At 45.3% G+C, this 23952-nt stretch overlaps 1 non-coding gene across 1 annotated transcript; it reads left to right on the top strand.

Annotated features, from left to right (window-relative positions):
- The first annotated feature begins 22203 nt into the window (after positions 1-22203).
- Positions 22204-22277, top strand: trnat-agu (transfer RNA threonine (anticodon AGU)). The gene has a single exon. It is a non-coding gene; the product is annotated as a tRNA-Thr (tRNA).
- Positions 22278-23952: the final 1675 nt, after the last annotated feature.

The raw sequence follows: 23952 nt of genomic DNA, 5'->3' as shown, positions 1-23952 counted from the left end.
TAGATTAAGTGAGTGAGCAATGCTTTGGCAGATGGAGTTTAAAATGTGGGGTCATCTCGGACCTACGAAAGATAGATCAGAGTGTTTTTTATAAGGGGTGAGATGTTAGAAACTGGAGAAGCAGAGACCCGAGTGCTGAATCACTAAAAGCTAGTGGACTGGCAGAAAATAATGTGAAAGGCTAATGGAATCTGAAGATTGGAACTCATGTTGTAGTTATATAAAGCTCCGTGCTCCTGAAGTAAATGTCCAAGCCTGGATTGTGGGGAATCTGTGGAGAATGATTTGTTTTTTATTCATTCTTGGGTGTGAGTATCGCTGGCAAGGCTAGCATTTATTGTCCATCCCTAATTGCCCTTGAGAATGTGGTGGGGAGCTGCCTTCTTGAACTGCTGCAGTCAATGTGGTGTAGGAACACCCACAGTGCTATTGTGGAGGGAGTTCCAGGATTTTGACCCAGCAACAGTGAAGAAATGGTGATATAGTTCCAAGTCATGATGGTGAGTGACTTGGAGGTGAACCTGCAGGTGGTGGTGTTCCCATGCATCTGCTGCCCTTGTCCTTCGAGGTGGTAGTGATCACGGGTTTGGATGGTGCTGTCGAACGTTACTTAGCGAGTTACTGCAGTGCATCTTGTAGGTGGTACACACTGCTGCCACTGTGCTCTGGTGGTGGAGGGAGTGAATGTTTAAAGTGCTGGGTGAGGTACCGATGAAGAGGACTGCTTTGTCCTGGGTGGTATTGAGCTCTTTATGTGTTGTTGGAGCTGCAGCTGTCCAGAAAAGTGGAGAGTATTCCATCACACTCCTGACTTGTGCCTTGTAGATAATGGACAGGCTTTGGCATGTCAGGAGGTGAGATACTTGCTGCAGAATTCCCAATTTCTGACCTACGCTAAAAGCCGCAGCATAGATGTGACTGGTCCAGTTTAGTTTCTGGTCAATGGTAACCCCCAAGATGTCGATGGTGAGGGATTCAGTGATGATAATGCTGCTGAGTATTAAAAGGTAGATGGTTTGATTCTCTCTCATTGGAGATGTTCACTGCGTGGCACTTTTGTGGCAACCAAGTCGCTTATCACTTATCAGCTCAAGCCTGAATGTTGTTCAGGTCTCGCTGCTTGCGGACATGGACTGCTTCAGTATCTGAGGAGTTGTGAATCATCACCTAACATTCCCACTTCTGACTTAAGTTGAGGGGAAACTCATTAATAAAACAGCTGAGGATGGTTGAGCCTAGGACACTACCCTGAGAAACTCCTGAGGCAATGTCCTGGATTGAGATGATCGGCCTCCACCAACCATAATCATCTTGCTTTGTGCTAGGTAAGACTCCAACAAGTGGACAGTTTTCCCCTGATTCCCATTGATTTCAATTTTGCTAGGGATCCTTGATGCCACACTCACTCAAGGGTAATTACTCTCACCTCTCCTCATGGAATTCCACTCTTTTGTCTCTATTTGGAACAAGCTGCAATGAGATCATAAGAACAGAAATAGTAGCAGGAGGAGGACATTTGTCCCCTCGAGCCTTCTCCGCCATTCAATAGGATCATGGATGATCTGATCATGGCATCAACCCCACTTTCTTGCCTGCCCCCCATAACCCTTGACTTCCTTGTAGATAAAAATCCAAAGATGAACGACTGTCTGAGAGAAGAAATTCCTCCTCATTTCCTTCTTAAATGGAAAATCCCTAATTCTGAAACTGTGTCCCCTAGTTCTAGATTCCACCACGAGGGGAAACATCCTCTCAGCATCTACCCTGTCAAGACCCTTCAGAATCTTATATGTCTCAATACGATCACCTCTCATGTTCCTAAACTCCAATCAGTATAGGTCCAACCTGCTCAATCCTCCTCACAAGACAACCCCTTCATCACAGGAATAAATCCAGTGAACCTTCTCTGAACTTTTTTTTAAATTTCCAACATATACTTTATTCGTTAAAAAAACTATAAAAAGATACATTACAAAACAGTTCAAAAACAGCACCAAGTCAACAATACAAAGATTGCAAAGGAGATCAGTTTCCTTCAGTACAGGAATGAATTGTCTCACAACCCTTCCATTTCATTTTACCTGCCATGTACTTTTTGCAGCAAACAAATATTTTCTGGAATAAAAACAAGAAATACTGGAACCACTCAGCAGATCTGGCAGCATCTGTGGAAAGAGAAGCAGAGTTAACGTTTCGGGTCACTGACCCTTCTTCGGAACTGACAAATATTAAAAATGTCACAGGTTATAAGCAAGTGAGGTGGGGGTGGGGCAAGAGATAACAAAGGAGAAGGTGCAGCTTGGACAAGGCCACATAGCTGACCAAAAGGTCATGGAGCAAAGGCAAACAATATGTTAATGGTGTGTTGAAAGACAAAGCATTAGTACAGAATAGGTGTTAACGGACTGAATATTGAACAGCAGCAAGTGCAAACCTGAAAAAAAACAGTGGGTAAGCAAACTGAATAAACTAAGATGAAATGAAATAAATGCAATATAAAAGGTTGTAAAAAATGTAAAAAAGCAAAAAAGAAGAAAAAAGAAAAAACAACTAAAAATGAAAGTAAAATGGGGGGCTGTCATGCTCTGAAATTATTGAACTCCATGTTCAGTCCGGCAGGCTGTAGTGTGCCTAATCGGAAGATGAGATGCTGTTCCTCGAGCTTGCGTTGATGTTCACTGGAACACTGCAGCAATCCCAGGACAGAGATGTGAGCATGAGAGCAGGGGGGAGTGTTGAAAAGGCAAGAAACCGGAAGCTCAGGGTCCTGCTTGCGGACCGAGCGGTGGTGTTCCGCAAAACGGTCACCCAGTCTGCGCTTGGTCTCCCCAACATAGAGGAGACCACATTGTGAGCAGCGAATACAGTATACTACATCGAAAGAAGTACAAGTAAATCGCTGCTTCACCTGAAAGGAGTATTTGGGGCCTGGGATAGTGAGGAGAGAGGAGGTAAATGGGCAGGTATTACACCTCCTGCGATTGCAGGGGAAGGTGCCATGGGATGGGGACGAGATGGTGGGGGTAATGGAGGAGTGGACCAGGTTGTCGCGGAGGGAACAATCCCTTCGGAATGCTGACAGGGGAAGGGAGGGGAAGATGCGTTTGGTAGTGGCATCACGCTGGAGGTGGCGGAAATGGCAGAGGATGATCCTTTGGATATGGAGGCTGATGGGGTGGAAAGTGAGGACAAAGGGAACCCTGTCATGTTTCTGGGAGGGAGGGGAAGGGTTGAGGGCAGAGGTACGGGAAATGGGCCAGACACGGTTGAGGGCCCTGTCAACAACAGGGGGGGGGGGATTCCTCCGTTGAGGAAAAAGGAGGTCATACCAGAAGCACCGTCATGGAAGGTAGCATCATCAGAGCAGATGCGTCGAAGACGGAGAAACTGGGAGAATGGAATGGAGCCCTTACAGGAGGTAGGGTGTGAAGAAGTGTAGTCGAGGTAGCTGTGGGAGTCGGTGGGCTTATAATGGATATTAGTAGACAACCTATCCCCAGAGATGGAGACAGAGAAGTCGAGGAAGGGAAGGGAAGTATCAGAGATGGACCATGTAAGGGTGAGAGAAGAGTGGAAATTGGAAGCAAAGTTGATAAAGTTTCCCAGTTCGGGGCGGGAGTAGGAAACAGCACCGATGCAGTCATCAATATACCGGAAAAAGAGTTGTTGGAGGGGGACTGAGTAGGACTGGAACAAAGAATGCTCGACATATCCCACAAAAAGATAGGCATAACGAGGACCCATGCGGGTACCCATAGCGACACCTTTTTCTTGAAGGAAGTGCGTGGAGTTGAAGGAGAAGTTGTTCAATGTGAGAACAAGTTCAGCCAGGCGGAGGAGGGTGGTGGTGGATGGGGACTGGTTGGGCCTCTGTTCCACGAAGAAGCGGAGAGCCCTCAAACCATCCTGGTGGGGGATGGAGGTGCAGAGGGATTGGACGTCCATAGTAAAGAGGAGGAGGTTGGGACCAGGAAACTGGAAATTGTCAAAATGACGTAAGGCGTCAGAAGAGTCACGGATGTAGGTGGGAAGAGACTGGACCAGCGGAGAAAAGATAGAGTCAAGATGGGAAGAAATAAGTTCAGTGGGGCAGGAGCAAGCTGACACAATGGGTCTGCCGGGACATTCCCGTTTGTGGATTGTGGGAAGGAGGTGGAAGCGGGCTGTCCGGGGTTGCGGGACTATGAGGTTGGAAGCTGTAGAGGGAAGATCTCCAGAGGAGATGAGGTCAGTGACAGTCCTTTGGATGGTGGCTTGATATTCGCCGATGGGGTCATGGTCCAGAGGGAGGTAGGAAGAGGTGTCTGTGAGTTGGCGCTGAACCTCTGCAAGGTAGAGGTCGGTACGCCATACAACAACAGCACCACCCTTGTCTGCAGGTTTGATGACCATGTCGGGGTTAGACCTGAGAGAACGGAGTGCATCAAGATCAGAGGGGGACAGGTTAGAGTGAGTGAGGGGGGCAGAGAAATTGAGATGACAAATGTCCAGCCGACAGTTTTCAATGAAGAGATCAAGAGTGGGTAAGTGGCCAGGGGGAGGGGTCCAGGTAGAGGGAGAATGCTGGAGGTGGGTGAATGGGTCTGCTGGTCGGGAGGAGGACTCCTGGTCAAAAGAAGTGAGCCTGGAGGCGGAGAAATATTTTCTGGATACAGCCCGAGGGGATTTCCATGGATCCAGTCCCTCAGTTCACCTTCGTGGGGGTACCTTACACAGTGGTCTTCCCCAGTGAACCTTTGCCCCAAGCTGTAGTGCGTCCCTCAGCACGTAGTCTTGGACCTTGGAATGTGCCAGTCTGCAACATTAGGTCGTGAACAACTCTTTGCGCTGTAAGACCAGAAAGTTTCGGGCAGACCAAAGGGTGTCTTTCACCGAATTGATAGTCCTCCAGCAGCAGTTTATGTTTATCTCGGTGTGCATCCCTGAGAACAGCCTGTGGAGCACAGACCCCTGTGTTACACAGCTGCTTGGGATGAACTGCGATAAAAACCACTGCATCTTTTTCTGCACCTGCTTTGCAAAGACAGACAGGGCAGTCCTCTCTCCTCTGTCTTGTTTGTTTGCTGTATTGAACCCTTTGCTGAGTCTATTAGGAAGGATGCAAGCATAAGGGAGGTGTTACAATCCGAGGCAGTGGAGTCACTCAGGTTAAAACTTCCCTGTACCTGGATGACGTCGCCGTCTTTTGCTCGGATCCGCTGTCCGTTCGCAGACTGATCAGCATCTGCGACCAGTTCGAACTCGCCTCGGTAGCCAAAGTTAACCACGGCAAGTGCGATGCCATGTTCTTTGGGAACTGGGCTGACCGATCCTTTGTCCCCTTCGCCGTCAGGTCAGACTACCTGAAGTTGCTGGGGATATGGTTCGGAAGGGCCGGGGCGTGCACCAAAACCTGGAAGTAGCGAGTAGCCAGGATACACCATAAGCTGAGCATGTGGGAGCAGCGATCTCTCTCCATTGTGGGTAAGAACCTGGTGATCAGGTGCGAGGCGCTCACGTTGCTGTACGTGGTGCAGTTCTGGCCCATACGCCACTCCTGCGCTGTGGCGATCACCCGAGCCATTTTCCGCTTCATATGGGGTTCCAAAATGGACCAGGTCTGGAGGGACACGATCTTCAAACCCCTGGATAAGGGCGGGAAAAATGTACCCAACGTCGCCCTCATCCTGATGACTACCTTCGTGTGCAGCTGCATCAAGCTGTGCGCAGATTCCACGTGCACAATCTCCAAGTGTCACTACGTGCTGAGGTTCTATCTGTCCCCAGCGTTGTGAAGGATGGGCCTGGTCACATTGCCGCGGAATGCTCCATCCAGTTGGACTGTGCCGTACCACCTATCCTTCGTGGGAAAGTTTCTGTGGAAAAACATCTTTGACCACCAATCCTTCAGGTAGTGGTCTGCATGGAATGTCCTCAAGGCCCTACAGGAAAAGGAGGTGGTGGATCCAGTCGGATGGTTCCCCGAGCAAACTGCCAAAGTCATTTGGCGGAATGCCTCATCACCAGAACTTTCACACAAGCACCAAGATGAAACTTGGCTGGTGGTGAGAAGAGCCCTCCCCATCAGATCCTTCCTGCACGCCCGAAGTCTCACCCCCTCCGCTCAATGCCCTCGAGGTGGCTGTGGCGGGGAAGAGACAGTTGCCCACCTCTTTCTCTGAATTGCCTCCAATGCAAGTATATCCCTCCTTAAATAAGGAGACCAAAACTGTTCACAGTACTCCAGGTGTGGTTTCACCAACACCCTGTACATTTGTAGCAAGACTTCTCTCCTTTTATACTCCATTCCCCTTTGTAATAATGGGTAAAATTCCATTTGCCTTCCTAATTATTTGCTCTACCTGCATGCTAACTTTTTGTGATTCACGTACGAAGACACCCAGATCCTTCCATACCGCAGCATTCTGTAGTCTCTCGCAATTTAAATAATATTTAATTTATCTGTTCTTACTACCAAAGTGAATAACCTCACATTTTCCCACATTATACTCCAGCTTCCAAATGTTTGCCTGGATCTGAGAGGCCGTGGCGGAATCTAAACTGAGCATCGATGAGCAGTTTATTGCTAAATGCGTGGTGATTGATATCACTGTTGATGACATCTTCCATCACTGTGCTGATGATTGATAGTAGACTGATGGGGCGGTAATTGGTCAGATTGGATTTGTCCTGCTTTTTTTTTATGGACAGGGCACACCTGGGCAATTTTCCACATTGTCGAGTAGCTGTTTGTGTTGTAGCTCAAAAAAAAATTATCTTAATAAATTATCGGCTGCAAGCACGTTTGTCATCAGGTTGAATAATTTCTGTGTGAGGAATGTTCCAGCATCATAAACCAGGGGAACGTGCTGACTGAGCTGTGTCTTCATCTCTTCTGGGCAGTCGGACAGTTCACCCTTCATTCTGCTCTGATTCACTTTCCCAAAGCAAATCTATAGATTCTCACATCTGGAGACTGGGTTTTCTTGTTAGGTTCCTTTCGATTTTTCTTGCTCCTGAATGATAATATATGCCAACCTTGGATCAAGGGGAACCCTGTCGCAGTTCTGGGAGGGAGGGGAAGGGGGAAGGCAGAGGTTGAGAGTCCTGTCAACTACACTGGGACGGGGGGGAGGGGGGAGGGCAGAGGTTGTGGGTCCTGTCAACTACACTGGGACGGGGGTGGGGCGTTGAAATCTGATGATGTTGTTGAATTTAATTTCAAACACTCCTTGAACTCTCTGCCGATGAAGACTGAAAAAGGGAAGAACAACCACACAACAAGGGTATCAAATCCAAGACCCTGAGATTAAAAGTCTCATACTCTACCAACTGAGCGAACAAGGCCTGATACAGTACTTCTACTCTGATACAGTAAATCCACTTACAGAAGCCCCAAAGTGTGAGAAATTCCTCTCACTCATCTATAATAAAACTGAAATCTTTTTCCCTTCCAAATGCTGCCATCTATTTTGTCAGTATTTATTTCTCTCTCCTTTATATTTAGTTCATGCATTTGTTCAGAATTTTGTTATTTCAATTATATCTGAGGGAAGAAATGAACAGATCTGGCAGCTCAAAACTGGGCATCCATGAGGCACTGTGGGTCATCAGCAGCAGCAGAATTGTATTTAAACACAATATGTTCCCTCCTGGCCTGACATATCCCTCACTCTACCATTACCATCAAGCCAAGGGAGCAAGAGTGGTTCAATGAAGTGTGCAGGAGGGCATGTCAGGAGCAGCACCAAACAGACCTAAATATGAGGTGTCAACCTGGTGAAGCTGCAACACAGGATTACTTGCATGTCATATAGCGGAAGCAGCATGCAATAGACAGAGCTAAGCAATCTCACAATCAACAGATCAGATCAAAGCTCTGCAGTCCTGCCACATCCAGACCTGACTGGTGGTGGATAATTAAACAATTAACAGGAGTCACAGAGAGTCATAGAGTCGTACAGCATAGAACCAGGCCCTTCGGCCCACCGCGTCCATGCCGAACATTATGCCTATCTATACTAATCCGACCTGCCTGCATTAATTCCATATCCCTCCATGCCTTGCTCATTCAAGTACCTGTCCAGATGCCTCTTAAATGTGACTACTGTTCCTGCCTCCACCAGGCAGTTCATTCCAGATACCCACTATTCTTTCTGTGAAAAATTTACCCCTTTGACCCCCTTTAAACCTCCTCCCTCTTAGCTTAAATCTATGCCCTCTAGTTTTAGTCACCCCTGCCATGGGAAACAGACTCTGGCTATCTACACTATCGATACCTCTCATAACGTGTGACGTAGGAGTGAAGAACGAGTGGCCAAGAGGAGGGAAATGGCACGGCCTAGAGCTAATGGCTGGAGTGGGGGTTGGGGGGCTGGGAGCGAGTGGCAGGAGAGCTGGGTGACGCGAACGGAGAACAATCATCCAGGGGAGCAGCGAGGTGGAGAGCGAGCAGCTGAGGAGAAGAAGCGTCAAGGCCGAGGGGGGAGAGCTCCAACCTCAAAGTCTCCCATTCAGCCGCTTCCTTCAGCTGAGTGAGAGGCTGGATACCCGATGACACTTCAGCGTGAATGTGCGAAGATGGAACATGGGCGGATATGCGATGATGTTGGTGCTGAACCATGACATCATCCTGTGCATGTGCCACTTAATCCTGGCAAGATGTAGCTGTGCCTATGAGCAGCTTGGCGCTCTCCGATGATGTCAGCGGGCCGCTCCGTTGACAGGAATCACATTGTGTCAGCAGTGCCCACATCCCAGGAAAGAATAAAAAAGAGATTTACCACAATGGTAGCAGGGTGAGGGATTTCAGTTATGTGGAGAGATTGGAGAAGCTGGGGTTGTTCTCCTTGCAGCAGAGAAAATTCAGAAGAGATTTGACACATTTGTTCAAAATCATGGAGGTTTTCAATAGTTTAAATAAGGAGAAACTGTTTGCAGTGGTAAAAGGGTCAGTAAGCAGAGGACACAGATATCAGGTGATTGGCAGAAGAACCAGAGGTGACATGAAGAGCCATTTTTTACACTGCAATGTGTTGTGATAAAGAAAGAAAAGACTTGCATTTATATAGCACCTTTCAAGACCACTGGACATATCAAAGCACTTTGTAAACAATGAAATACTTTTGAAGTGTAATCACTGTTGTAATGTCAGAAATGCAGCAGCTAATACCCACAAACAGCAATGTGATAATGACCAACTGATCTGATTGAGGGGCAAATATTGATCACAACACCAGGGAGAATTGCTCTTCACTTGTTTGAAATTGCAGCATGGGATCTTTTACATTCACCCAAACATGCAGACCAGGTCTTGGTTTAACATCACACCTGAAAGGCAGCACCTTCAACACCCTCAGTGCTGCACTGCAGTGTCAGCTGTGAAATCTGAACCCAGAAGCTTGTGATTTCGAGGTGAGTGTGACCAACTGAGCCACAGCTTTTACCTGAGTCTCAATCCTTCTACCAACAGTTTCTCTCTATCGGGTCTGTCACGACCCCTCATGATTGTGAACACCTCTATCAAATCTCCTCTCTAAGGAGAACAACCCCAGCTTCTCCAATCTATCCACATCACTGAAATCCTAACCACACGTTGCAGAAAGGAATTTTTCCTCAAGTTCCTTCTGGTTTTGTGAGTCACTTTAAATCTGTAACCTTCGGTTATTGACCTTTCAGCAGTTAGAAACAGTTCCTCAGTATTTACTGTACCTCAAACCTTCAAGGAAGCTCTGCAAAGTAACTGAAAATCAAGTTGTCAGAAGTGGGATTTAAACACATGCCTCCAGTGAAAGCTGCAACCTGAACAGAGAAGCTGAAACCGCTCAGTCACCTCAACTGTTCAGACCTTTTTGACCTTGTCATCACTTCTGTACTTTGAAAGGTTCACTCAGTTCAGGAACTTGTTCAATGTTACTGGAATGCTCAGTGATTGGGATATTAACTCCCCCGGGTTTTCCTGAGCTTGTTCTCGGTATATGGGGATGTTTGTCCTGGGCCGTGGAATCTTGCATCCCTGTAATGGACATTAACCCACTGATTGAATCTGTATTCACTGCTTTCTGCTGGTGCTGGGTAATTGCAGAGCGTGGGGCTGGAATGTTGCTGCTTGTCCCGGCCTCACACACTCTGGGAAAGAGTGAATAATTGATGCGTCTGTTTCTGTATCTGAAATGTGACTTAGATCTGCTGTTATTAACCGAGGCAGCGCTGCAGGAGGATACGTTAATAATCTCTCACTAATCAACTGTAACAGTCAGAATGTGTAACTTTGAGCAGCGCTTTCTGCACCGTCAGGGCTGGAAAGTTGAGGGAGGGAGAGACACTGTCAGTATCTGAGTGTATACAGCACTGTACAGAGAAAGAGCCAATATACCGGGGCTGAGACACAGTGCATCTTTTCACATTTAATCACAATAATATCCACAGTCAGGAGCTGAAAATGATGAAAAACTGAATAGCAAGAGCAAAAGTAAGAAAAGTAAGTAATTATAGAATAGCTGATCAGCTTTCACTGTGTTACCTGGTAATCTACTGTTTTATATTCAATGCTGTCTCCACTGTGGCCAGGGAATGATTTCTTCTCAAAGGCTGAACATTAACAAAACTGCTTGTAATTTAAAATCTTTTGAAAGTAATTCCATGGAGCTAATGGGGCAAAGTCAAATAACTGCACCAATTATAGGAGAGCTGGTTGGTGATGACGTGGATGTGTCTGCAGTGTGCAGGACCAGACTGTTTCTATAGATTCACAATGAATGTTCCACCCTTTATTTATTACAGTAAAACTGATAGTGGACAATGGCTATTCTGGTTGCAGCAACCTGAAGCTTTAACTCATTAACACCCTACTTTAGGGTAATTTAGAAAGCACAACATGCAGCTCTGTCAGTTAGTGTGTTTGTTTGTTCACCCACAATTTGATGGTTCAAGCACATAAATGGATGAGGCTTTATTAACTTAAACTCTTCTACATCTGCTATATTACTCTTGCTGTTGATTTTTCAAAGATAAGGTTAATCAAGTCTTTCTTTGTGAAATCCATGCTGACTGTGTTTTATTATTTTTCATTTCCATCTGTATTTTCTACTTTGGAGGATTACAGGATATTATCATTTTTTAATTCATTCATGGGAGGTGGGTGTCGCTGGCTGGGCCAGCATTTATTATCCATCCCTAATTGCCTTGAGAAGGTGGTGCTGAGCTGCCTTCTTGAACCACTGTAGTCCATGTACTGCTGTTATGAAGAGAGTTCCAGGATTTTGACCCAGCAACAGTGAAGGAACGGTGATACAGTTATAATTCAGGATAGTGTGTGGCTTGGAGGGGAACTTGCAGGTTGTGGTGTTCCCATGCATCTGCTGCCCTTGTCCTTTTGGTGATAAAGGTCACGGGTTTGGAAGGTGCTGTCGAAGGAGCCTTGGCACATTGCTGCAGTGCATCTTGTGGATGGTACACACTGCTGCCACTGTGTGCCAGTGATGGAGGGCATGAAAGTTGTAAATGGGGTGCCAATCAAGCGGGCTGCTTTGTCCTGTTGAGTTTCTTGAGTATTGTTGGAGCTGCACCCAGCCAGACAAGCGGAGAGTATTCCATCACATTCCTGACTGGTGGACAGGCTTTGGGGAGTCAGGAGGTGAGTTACTTGCCGCAGGATTCCTAGTCTCTGACCTGCTCTTGTAGCCATAATATTTATATGGCTACTGCAGTTCAGTTTCTGCTCAATGCTCACCCCCAGGTTGTTGATAGTGGGGGATTCAGCGATGGTAATGCCATTGAATGTCAAAGGGAGATGGTTAGATTCTCTCTTGTTTGGGATGGTCATCGTCTGGCAGTTGTGTGGTGGGACTCTTATACATCTTTATTGCAGAGTACTCTATTGTACTGATGAGTGACTACACTTGAAAAGTCGTGAAATGCAAGTCTTGCTTTTTCCATTGTTATCAGTGTCATTGTGATCAAAAGATAGGATTCATGAGCACAAAGTTTAAATCAATTTTGATCAAAATAATGTAAAAGCATCTATAATTTTGCACTATACTTAATAATCTCCATCTTCCTATCCTTACCAAATACAATGTCTTTGACCCTGAAATTGATTCCACAATCTCAGTCACTCAGACAATTTCAGCTCAGTTCTGATGAAAGGTCACAGATCTGAAACGTTAACTCTGTTTCTCTCTCCACAGATGCTGCCAGACCTGCTGAGTATTTCCATCATTTTCTGTTTTTATTTCAGATTTCCAGTATCTGCAGTATTTTGCTTCTGTGTTACTTTGAAAGTTAAAACTGACCCACCTGCCTACAATTCACACTGGGGTCTCCCATGAAATGATTCTGTATAATGTTGATGTAGTGAATACAGACTCCGAGCACAGAGCTTCCTGTGGGGAATTGGGGATATGAAAACCAGCAGACTCTGCAGGAATTTCCACTGGGAGCACAAATTCACAAAATCTACCTTTTATATATCGATTCATTTTGATTGTCCTTCTGGAAAATTATTTTGAAACAATTTAAACATCAACCCACAGCTCCATGACTGGGTCAATTATGAGGTCATCCTCTGACAGGTCATGTGACAGCTGGAGCCACAAGACATCAGAACCAGATTTGTGACTGGATTAAAACCCGGAATCCTGTCATAATGGCTTTTCAAATAAAGCTGTTGCTGTTTGAAAACACAGCAGTTAAACTTTCTGCCTGACCATGAGGGGAGCTAGGGAGAAATTTACAAAACTAAATCCTTTTACAAAATAGTTCAAAAACCATTCACTGAAAAATCATGTGAGGACTCATATGCAGTAGAGAAACAAGCAGAATACAGAAAGTACAGAGGAGAGCTGAAAAAGTCAAAGAGATCAGCAAGATGTATGAGAAAAGATTAGCAGGTCACATAACTGGGAACACTGAAGTCTTTTACCAAACATATGGACAGTCAATGAAAGGGTGGGTCAATTAGGAGATCCTGTGGAGGCAGAGGGTGTGGCTGAGATACCAATTAAGTACATTTCATCTGTCATCACAAAACAAACGGATGCTGCAAATGTCACAGTAAAGGAGGAGGAAGTGGAGAATTTGGAGGGGATGAAAATAGATAAAGAGGAGACAATAACAAGGTTAGCAGTGCTCACAGTAGAAAGGTCACCCGGTCTGGATGGGCTGCATCCTGGGTTGCTGAGGGAAGTAAGGGTGGAAATAGCGGAGACACGAACCACAATCTTTCTATCCTCCTCGAATATGCGAATGATGCCAGAGGACTGGAGGATGGAGGTAAGATTGGGTAGCTCGATCTTAGTTTAACTTGACCATTTTTATAATGTATCCATTGTCAAAACTAACAACGTTACGAAAGCCATTTTATAATTAACACATGACCAAAGGAACCATTTTGTGTTCAGTACTAATGTTTATATCCTGTATAATTAATGAGTAGCTACCCATCCTGAAACAGATGATTGTAAAAGTAATGAACCTTGATTGAGTTATAATTAATGAATCAATAAATATTTTAGAGAGAATGGGTTTTCATTTAAAGTTTGTTCAATCTAATTACTGTGAGTTTCTGTGTCTTTGTGGGAAAGGGCAGTTTCAGCTAAATGTATTCAAACAATGGACTTTTCTAGGACCCCTGATAAAACCCATGGTCTGGTACATCGTGACCTTCAAGAGTCTCGATTTAATGAATAGGAAACTTGTTTCAGATCAGATTGGGAGACAGTGTGAAACCACTCCATTGTACTCATGTCTGAGATGCCGAGGATAGGTGACTGTTCGTGGAAGACGTCATTAAGAACTAATTAAATGTACCTAGCAACAGATAGGAGCAATTATTATTTTACAAGGTGGTGTGATGGCCATACAGGGGTTAAAAGTAGGGATCTTGTAAGGTTTCAGTGTGCAGGAACACTAGAAGCTCTCAGGGGTAAAGGCTCAGATCATCAACAAGGTTCTCCACCTGATGAGGGATCTAGACTGGACAAAGAGGACCGTGACACTCTGAGACCAAGCTCGACCAGTACGCACACCTGCTAGAGCTGCAAAGTTATATTCCCCAAGTTTGTTAAGTATAATTTTACTTTCAATTATTAAGTACTATTTTACTCTCAATACAAGTTCTGGACTTATTAAACAATTATCCTGTTGCCTTATTGGTTAAAATCATGCCCAAAGTGATTGTCCACAATAGACTTTCCAGAACTGAAAGATAAGTCTGCAAGGATTGCTAATTTTACAGCCCTGTTTAAAAAGAGAGATAAACCCAGGAAGTACAGACCAGTTACTCTAATGTCGGTGGTGGGGAAACTTTTAGAGGCAATTATCCAGGAGTAAATTAATTGTCACTTGGTAGAACATGGGCTAATAAATGACAGCCAGTACAGTTTGGTTAACAGAAGATTGTGTCTGAAATAATTAATTAATTTCTTTGATGAAGTTTCACACAGAGTTGACCAGGGTGGTGAGGTTGATGGTGTGTGTCTGGACTTCAAAATTGTGTTTTAAAAAGTACCATAAAATAGACTTGTTAACAAAATTCGAGCAGATGGGATTAAAGGGACAGTGGCAGCGTGGATACAAAATTGGCTGAGGGACAGAAAGCATAAAGTAGGGTGAATGCTTGTTTTTCAGAATGGAGGGACTAATACAGTAATGTCACTGTTGTTGCAGTGTGTGCAGTGTCTGACTCTGAGCTGTCCTGGGGAGGGGGCTGTTTGTGATGTTCCTGTGGGGTGTATTATCATCAGGGTATCTCTCTGAGCTGTCACAGGGATGGGGCAGTGTGCGATATCCTTGTGCATGTCATGCAGGCCCACTGGTGTGTGGTTCCATCCTGATGCCAAGAAACAGAGCCCCATCTACGGGCAAAAAGTCTCACTTCCCTGTGGGTGTCTTGAGAGAGAAGAAGGCTTAGGGAGAAAACCTGGGCAGTAATTCCGGAGTGGAGTCCCGTAGGCGGTTACCTGTTACTTATCAGGCAGTTTTCCAGCAACTCCTGTAGCAGAGCTGTTACCAAACAGTTCTGGATTTTCCCTTTCCTTTGGACAATACTAGCAATGCTGAGAGGGGGTCCTGATGTTCAGGGTCTCCATACTATTTGCCCATGAGAGGACACTCCAACTTTGTGGTTAAACATTAACACAACATGGGAAGAAACAGTTACCGATTATAAGCTCTCATTCAATTGGTGTAGAGTATGAGCACCAGTGGTTACTTCCGACAGTGGTAGAGAACATCAGATCTCATTGGATAACTACCACCTACTCCAAGCTGGGTAACCCCAGTCAGTTAGTTGCTATCCTGCCACAACCTGCTTGCTTCAATGGGTGCTTGGAGCTCAGAGAGTCATCTCTCAACAGGTGGATCGATAATCTGTGCACCAGGCAAGACAAACTTAACAAAGAAGACACCAGTCCTTCGCATCACAAGCTGGAATCTAAGGACCATGTGTCCTGGCCTTACCGACAACCTTCTGCAGGTTGATGACACACACAAGACAGCTGTGAAGTACAAAGAACTCACAAGACTCAATGTGGACATTGCTGTTCTGCAGGAAACTAGACTCGTTCAAAGTGGATCCCTCAAAGAGAAACACTACACCTTCTTCTGGCAAGGGGAATGCCCAAGAGGCAACTCGTGAGCCTGGAGTGGGTTTCACAGTAAAAAACATGCTTCTTGCGATGAGTGACCCCACCCCCCCCACCCCCCCACAGTTGGCTCAGAGACACTTCCTACTCTTCACTTGTCAACAAGCGCGGGCCCAGTTAATCTCATGTGCACCTATGTCCCGACACTCACCTCCACCCTAGATGTCAAGGATCAATTCTATGTGATACTTGACACTGCCATCAGTAGAATTCCCAGCACCGAGGGTTTGTACCTTCTGGGAGACTTCAACACAAGCTTGGGTACTGACTACAGCTTGGCCAACGAGCATAGGGCACCAGGGGCTTGGCAAGATGAACAAAAATGGACAGAGGTTGCTGGAGCTATGCTGTCAGCATGGATTCTGTGTGATGAACAGCTACTTCCAGGTCAAGCTGTGCCACAGGGTGTCCTGGAGACATCTGAGATCACGCCACTGGCACCAGCTAGACCTTATCATCACCAGACCTACCACCCTCAGCAGTGTCCTCATCACTCGCAGCTATCCCAGTGCTGACTGTGACACTGATCACTCCCTGGTGTGTAACAAGGTCAGGCTTCAGACAAGGAAGCTTCACCCATCCATGAAGAAAGGTCGTCCTCAGATCAACAACCGCCGAACCACTGATCCAGAAAGGACCCAGGAGTTCCTCAACATCCTTGATCAGGCACTTTCAAACAACAATGCACTCAGTGTGTATGGAAAAAGAGATGGGAGGAATGCTGACTGGTTTGAGGCTTATTGGACTGAAATAGAGTCAGTTATTGCAACTAAGAGGAGAGTCCTCATGAACTACAAACCAGTCCCCAGCAAACAAAATCTCGATGCTCTCAGAGCTTCCAGAAACAGGTCTTTGCAGACTGCTCGGCCCACCTCCTTCTGGAATGTGTCTTTGCAAAGCAGGTGTGGAAAGAGATGCAGTGGTTTTTGTTGAGGTTCATCCCAATCAGCTCTGTAACACAGAAGTCTGTGCTCTGCGGGTTGTTCCCAGGGACGCACACCGAGACAAACATCAACTGCTGCTGGAGGACTATCAATTCGGTGAAAGATGCTCTTTGGTCTGCCCGAAACTTGCTGGTCTTCCAGAGCAAAGAGTTGTCCATGATCGAATGCTGCAGACTGGCACATTCCAAGGTCCAGGACTACGTGCTGAGGGACGCCCGACAGCTTGGGGCAGCCGCAGCAAAGGCTCAATGGGGAAAGACCACAGTGTATGGTCCCCCCACCAAGTTGAACTGAGGGGCTGGATCCATCAGAAACCCCTCGAACTGTATTGGGAAAATTTTCATTTGCTGTAAAATGTAAAAATGTCCATGGCATGACAAATGAAATGGAAGGGCTGTGAGGCAACTCATGATTGTATTGAAGGAAACTGATCTCCCTTGTGCTGTTTGCATTTTTTGACTTGGTGCTGTTTGAAACTCTTTAGTAATGTATTTTTTACAGATTTTTATGAATAAAGTATATTTTATAAATTTAAAAAAAAACTGCTCGGCACTGCTGGTTAATCAATACTGGTTAAAACTCTGCAACAGCATACAATCTGCTGCTGAATCCGGGGATGCTAGAGGGATGTATGAAGGAATTAAGAAAGCAATGGGACCAGCAGTAACTAAATCAGCACCTTTGAAGACAAAGAGAGGGGTGATCATCACTGAACCTAACAAGCAGATGGAAAGGTGAGTGGAGCATTACCTTGAACTCTACATAACGGAGAACATTGTCATTGAAGTAGCTCTCAGCGCCATTCCAGACTTCCCTGTCATGGAGGAACTGGACAGTGAGCCCTCCATAGTGGAGCTCAACAAGGCCATTGACCATCTTGCCAGTAGTAAAGCCCCGGGAAATGATGTTATTCCACCTGGAATCATCAAAAGTGGAAAAGCGGCTCTGCTGCAGCATCTCCATGAACTTCTGTGTCTCTGTTGGAAGGAAAGATCTGCACCTCAAAACATACGTGATGCAAATATTGTCACCTTGTCCAAAAATAAGGGGGAAATCGCAGTGACTGCAGAAATTACCGAGGCATCTGCTTGCTAAGTATTGTGGGGAAGGTCTTTGCTCACATTGCTCTGACCAGATTGAAGACCCTGGCATCACACATCTATCCTGAGTCTCAGTGCAGCTTCAGAGCTGGTAGATCGACAGTCGACATGATTTTCTCACGTCGGCAGTTACAGGAGAAGTACTGTGAACAGTACAGACCACAATACATTGTCTTTATCGACATCACCAAGGCCTTCGATCTTGTCAGCAGAGACGGACTCTTCAAACTGCTGTGGAAACTAGGCTGCCCTCCTGAACTCTTGGGCGTCATTTCTTTCCACGAAACATGCACAGTTCCGTCAGTTACAAAGGAGCAACATCAGACACTTTCAAGATCAGCAGTGGAGTAAAGCAGGTTGTAAGCTCCTCACAGCTCACATCTTTACAATTAGCATACTCTTCTCCATTCTGCTATTTTACACTTTCAGTGACTCAGATGGGGGATGTCCACCTGCATACCAGAGCTGACGACAAGCTGTTCAACTTGGCAAGACTGTGCGCCATGACCAAAGTGGGTAAATTCCTAGTCCGTGAGTTGCTGTTTGCTGATGACGCTGTGCTGAAATCCCATAATGAAGTTCACTTGCAGCAGCTTGTAGATCGCTTATCCCTGGCCTGCAAGGAGTTTGGACTGATGATCAGCATCAGGAAGATCAAAGTTATGGGCCAGGACGTAGAGACTCCACCTTCCATCAACATCGACAGCCTCACTTTGGAGGTTGTCAACAGCTTCACATACCTTGGATCAACAATCACCAGCAATCTGTCCCTTGATGCTGAAATCAGCACCAGGATTGTCAATGCTGCAGCTGTCATGTCAAAGTTGAGAAGACGAGTGTGAACCGACAGCAAACTGATCGAAAATATAAAGCTCTGCGTGTACCAGGCTTGTGTTCTCAGCACCCTCCTTTATAGGAGAGAAGCATCAACAACTTATGCAATTCAAGAAAAGCAGCTGAACAGCTTCCACCTCCGCTGTCTCAGATGGATATTGGGCATCTCCTGGCAGGACAGAGTGCCGAATGCAGAAGTACACCAGCGTGCAGGGATCTGCAGCATGTTTGCCCTCTTGAGTCAGCGGTGACTCTGTTGACTGGGTCATGTGTGCTGAATGGATGACGGTCGCTTTGCCAAAGACACACTCTTTGGTGAGCTTGCTATCAGCACGAGACCAACAGGTCACCCACGTCTATGATACAAGGACATCTGCAAGCGAGATCTCAAGCAGACTGAGATTGGAGTCGATGCATGGGAAGTCCTTCCTGCTGACTGGAATTCCTGGAAAAAGGCATTCAGGAAGACCATGGGAAAAGCAGAGGACAAAAGAAATGACCAGTTGGGGGCAAAGAGAGCTCAGAGGAAGGAAAAATTATCAGTCGACCTCGGGCCAATGATATTCATCTGTACCAGCTGTGGAAGGGATTGTCACTCACGAGTCGTCCTCGACAGCCACAACAAACGATGCTTAATACAGAAGTGACGTACACCCTGGGCGTAGCCCATCGTCTTCTGAGACGGACGATTGCCTATTACTACTACAACTACAGCTACAACTACAAGAGCGGGTCATGAGGCTGGGAACTCTGTGGCGACTAACTCATCTCTTGACTCGCCAAAGACTGCCCACTACCTACAAGGCACAAGTCAGAAATGTGATGGAATACTCATGCCTGGATGAGTGCAGCTCCAACAACACTCAAGAGATTGACACCATCAGGTCAAAGCAGCCCACTTGATTGGCACCCCATCCACCACCTTAAACATTCATTCCCTCTAGCAACAGTGCAGAGTGGCAGCAGTGTGTAACATTTACAAGATGAACTGCAGCAACTTGCCAAGCCTCCTTCAACAGCACCTTCCAACCCACAAACACTACCACCTAGAAGGATAAAGGCAGCAGACGCATGGGAACATTACCACCTTCAAGTTCCCCTCCAAGTCACACACCATCCTGACTTGGCACTATACCGCCATTCCTTCACTGTTGCAGGGTCAAAAACCAGGAACACCCTCCCAAAAAGCACTGTGGAGGTGCCAGAGGATTGAACAGTGGCAAATGTGACTTGCTATTTCAACAAAGGGTGTAAGGACAATCCAGGTAACTACAGGCCAGTTAGATTAACAGCAGTCGTGAGTAAGGTTTTAGGAACAATAATTAGGGAAAAAATCAACAGTCACTTGGAGAGATTTGAGTTAATTAAGGAGAGTGAGCATGGATTTATAAATGGGAGTTCATGCTTGACTAACTGCATTTTTTGATGAACTAACAGGAAGATGATGCAGCGAATGTTGTTGATATGGATTTTAAGAAAGGATGGATGGATGGATTAAGAATGGATGAGAAGGGGATTGAGTTTAAGAGCCGCGAGGCTATGCTGCAGCTCTATAAAGCCCTGGTTAGACTACACTTGGAATATTGTGTTCAGTTCTGGTCGCCTCATTATAGGAAGGATGTGGAAGCTTTAGAGAGGGTGCAGAGGAGATTTACCAGGATGCTGCCTGGACTGGAGGGCATGTCTTATGAAGAAAGGTTGAGGGAGCTCGGGCTTTTCTCATTGAAGCGAAGAAGGATGAGAGGTGACTTGATAGAGGTGTACCACTTAATGAGAGGCATAGATAGAGTGGATAGCCAGAGACTTTTTCGCAGGGCGGAAAGGGCTATCACCAGGGGGCATAATTTTAAGGTGATTGGCGGAAGGTTTAGGGGAGATGTCAGAGGTAGGTTCTTTACACAGAGAGTGGTGGGTGCGTGGAATGCACTGCCAGCGGTGGTAGAAGAAGCAGATACATTAGGGGCATTTAAGCGACTCTTGGATAGGTACATGGATGATAGTAGAATGAAGGGCATGTAGGTAGTTTGATCTTAGAGTAGGTTAAAGAGTCGGCACAACATCGTGGGCCGAAGGGAATGTACTGTGCTGTACTGTTCTAAGGTACCACATAAAAGGGTGGTTAACAAAAGTGAGGTTCATGCAATAGGAGACTCCCTGTCCAATTGGATAGAAAATTGCCTTAAGGACAGAAAATAGCGAATCATAGTAAACGGTTCTTTGTCAGACTGGAGGATGTTCGACAGTGGGTGTTCTCCAATGGTCACTGCGAGAACCACTGCTTTTTCTGCTATATGTAAATGACTAGGATCTTGGAAAATAGAGTAGAATCTCAAAATATGCTGATAACACCAAACCTGGAGGAGTGGTAAATAGTGAGGATGAAATGAACTGCCTGCAACAGGACAGTGATAGGCCAGCAGAATGGGCAGACAGGTGGCAGATAGAATTTAATAGTGACTAGTGTGAGGTGATAGACTTTCGCAGAAGGGATCGGGAGAGGCAATATATACTTAATGACACAGTTCTAAAGAGTGCTAAAAATAAGGCTCTTTATAGTGTCTTGTTGGTCCAGGGGTATGGTTTTCATTTTCGATGTGTAATTGGATAGCATGTGAGAGATCCTAGTTTCTAATCCTGCATGACTCCTACTTCATTTGCATTTTTAGTTGAAGGTCATCGATTGGTTGCAGCCTTACAAAAAGCGGAGTTGACTTTCACACGGAGCCTGTTTGAGGACCAGAGAACTGGATTCAAAGAGCCTGTTGACAAAATTGAAATGAACTAAATGTACAGATTGCCAAGTGTGTGTATGAAGGTGAAGCAGTAACTGAGAGCTGGATCCAAAAACAACAGGACTGGGTTCTGGTATGGAATGGAATTCTTCTGTGTTTCTGTTGTTTGTCTTGGATTAACTCATCGATTTTTTTGTTTTTCACTTTGTCGATTTGTTTGAATAATTGTGGATCCTTCTTCAGGGTGTTTTCTTTCACCAGGTAGTTCTGACCTCTGATGATGTTGATCGTAATAAGCTTCAACTCACTGATAGTTTTGGAAGTGAGCAAATTTCCTTTGCATGAGTCTGCAACATGGAACTCAGTCTGACATGTGGATCCATGGGAGGATTTGAAAGCTGCCCCAGCGTTGGAGCATACAGTTGCATCCATCCAATAAGAGACCGAGTAGAAGTGACAGTTCAGTCAGTCGAACATGAGACTTTTAATCTCAGGGTTGTGAGTTTGAGTGCCATTCAGTTTTTCCCTTTTTTTAGGCTTCATTAGCAGAGAGTACAAGGATTGTTTGACGTGAAATTCAACAACAGTATGAGAAAGTCTCACTTTGATTCAGGACTCTTATCTCTCTGCAGCATCTTGCTGCGAAGAATTGAACTTTATCTCATTTCCTTCTCAGCACAGGGTCAGTGCGGCTCAGTGGGACTTCTGGCTGTCTCCCGCTTCACAGTCCATCAGTGCTGAGAAAGCAATGGGGAATATTACTCACATGTTGTATTCTGTAAACTTTTGGAAAAAATTGAATTATGTATTTACTTCCAAAACATTCATTCTCAGTTCTGGGAAAAATACAGTATATGATCGACTGTATCAGGAAGTGGGAAAAGTTAAAATATGTTGTGACCAGTGGAGAAGTGGGATGAGAATAAATAGTGCCCTTCTCTGATTTCAACTGCGCAAGCCTTTTCAATCTGGCTCTGTAGCTTAGTTGGTTACAGCCCCTGTCTAGTAAATAGGAGATCCTGGGTTCAACTCCCAGCAGAGTCTTATTGCACATTTGCAGTGTGCTTTAGAAGCTTCCTTATCTTTCATTTACATTTCTGTCTTGTGAAATTTGACTTCGAATTCAAATTACATAATGAATTTCAGTCACAGGAGAAAACAGCCTTTGTGAAGGATGTGAGTTTGGAATGGCTGTTCCTCCTTGCACAGAAATTCAGTGCTGATACGCCAAAGGCAACTTCTTTGATAGAAGTTTGTTCACAGTTACATTCAACCTGGAAAACAGCTCGACATTAATCTCACTGAAGGAAAGTGTGACTGCGTTGTCTGTTTCAGAGTGTTTGTGTCGTTATGTGTTGCTTTCAACCGTGACTGGGACATGACGCAAGTGGGAGGGTTGATCCGAGGTTTGGAATATTTGTCAGTCAGGAACAAGAAAAATCAAAGGAAGCAAATAAGAAAACCTATGTCTCATGTGGTTACCGACAGACGGTGAGAAAATATTAAACTTTGTTCTATTCAATACAGCTGTGTGAACTTTGACCTGTTCTACCTTTTTATAAACAGTATTTGAAGGGTCTCGGTAACAGTATTCAGTGTTGATGAGAGTGGGGTCTGGGTGAGCATCTGCTGAGTGTGACAGGGTCAGGACTGGATGCAGGAAGTTCTCTGACAGTCTCTCACTCTCTCTCTCTCTCTCTGATGGGTTGAGTTGATTTTCAACTGGCAGCTGTTGGTGTTTCAATAAATGAAAGAGGTTCCCTCCACCCAATTTTTTTGAACAGACAGTGTAGTATAAGGATGTAAAGGGTTAATGCTGAAGACAGTGGGATCAACCCCTCCCACTGTCAGAGTGATGATGTAACAGTCACATGAGATGAGGTTTGGAAGAGAGAGCAGCACCAAGGATGCTAGCTTCGGAGGCTTGATGAGTGTGTACATAGTATTGTGTAAATTAGAAAAGAGTTCTTAGTTCTTCCAGCAGGAAATGTGTCCAAAAAATATTGAGAAATTCACACTTTTGTTATTCAGGAGTGGAAACACAGATATTAACTCCAAGTGACAGTTCTGGGTTCATTTAACAAAAAAAAAGGTAGAGAATAATATTACTCACTGATTGAAATCCCCCAGTGAGGAGACAGTTAAACAGGTGATCTGTTGGGGCATCATTCGATCCAAGGTTTCGGCAGCATTTAATCTCCCTTTTTGGTGAAATTCTTCGTTATTTGCATCTTTTTTTAAAATCCAGCTTTGATGGGTGGGTGAAAAAACTCAGAAAAACTGAACAGTTCCATCCTTTCTTTTCTTCCTTCTTCCCACCAGTTTCTCTTTTCTGTCCCAGATCAATATAATGATGAGAATCCCAATTTAATCTGCTGTTTTATCTATTCCAATCAAAATTCAACATTCCAATCAAATCTATTTGTTATTCCACAGTGTCTCTCCATGTGTTTTATTCTGTTGTATTCTCTCACAGTCTGTTTGATGATCAATGTTCCATCTCACTCTCTGTTCTGGTGAAGACCAGAAGCAGTGATATCAGTTTGCACCACCCACCAAGTCGGCCTGAAGCTGTGCCTCACCGATCATGTGGAGTTAGGAACATAGGAACATAGGAGCAGGAGACGGCCATTCAGCCCATCGAGCCTGCCCCACCATTCAATATGATCATGGCTGATCATCCACTTCAATGCCTATTTCCCCACACTTTCCTCATATT

This window comes from Heterodontus francisci, unplaced genomic scaffold (assembly GCF_036365525.1).
Source record: "Heterodontus francisci isolate sHetFra1 unplaced genomic scaffold, sHetFra1.hap1 HAP1_SCAFFOLD_61, whole genome shotgun sequence".
Taxonomy (NCBI): Eukaryota; Metazoa; Chordata; class Chondrichthyes; order Heterodontiformes; family Heterodontidae; genus Heterodontus; species Heterodontus francisci.
Note: the sequence above shows the minus strand (reverse complement) of the source record. Positions and strands in the feature narration are given on the sequence as shown.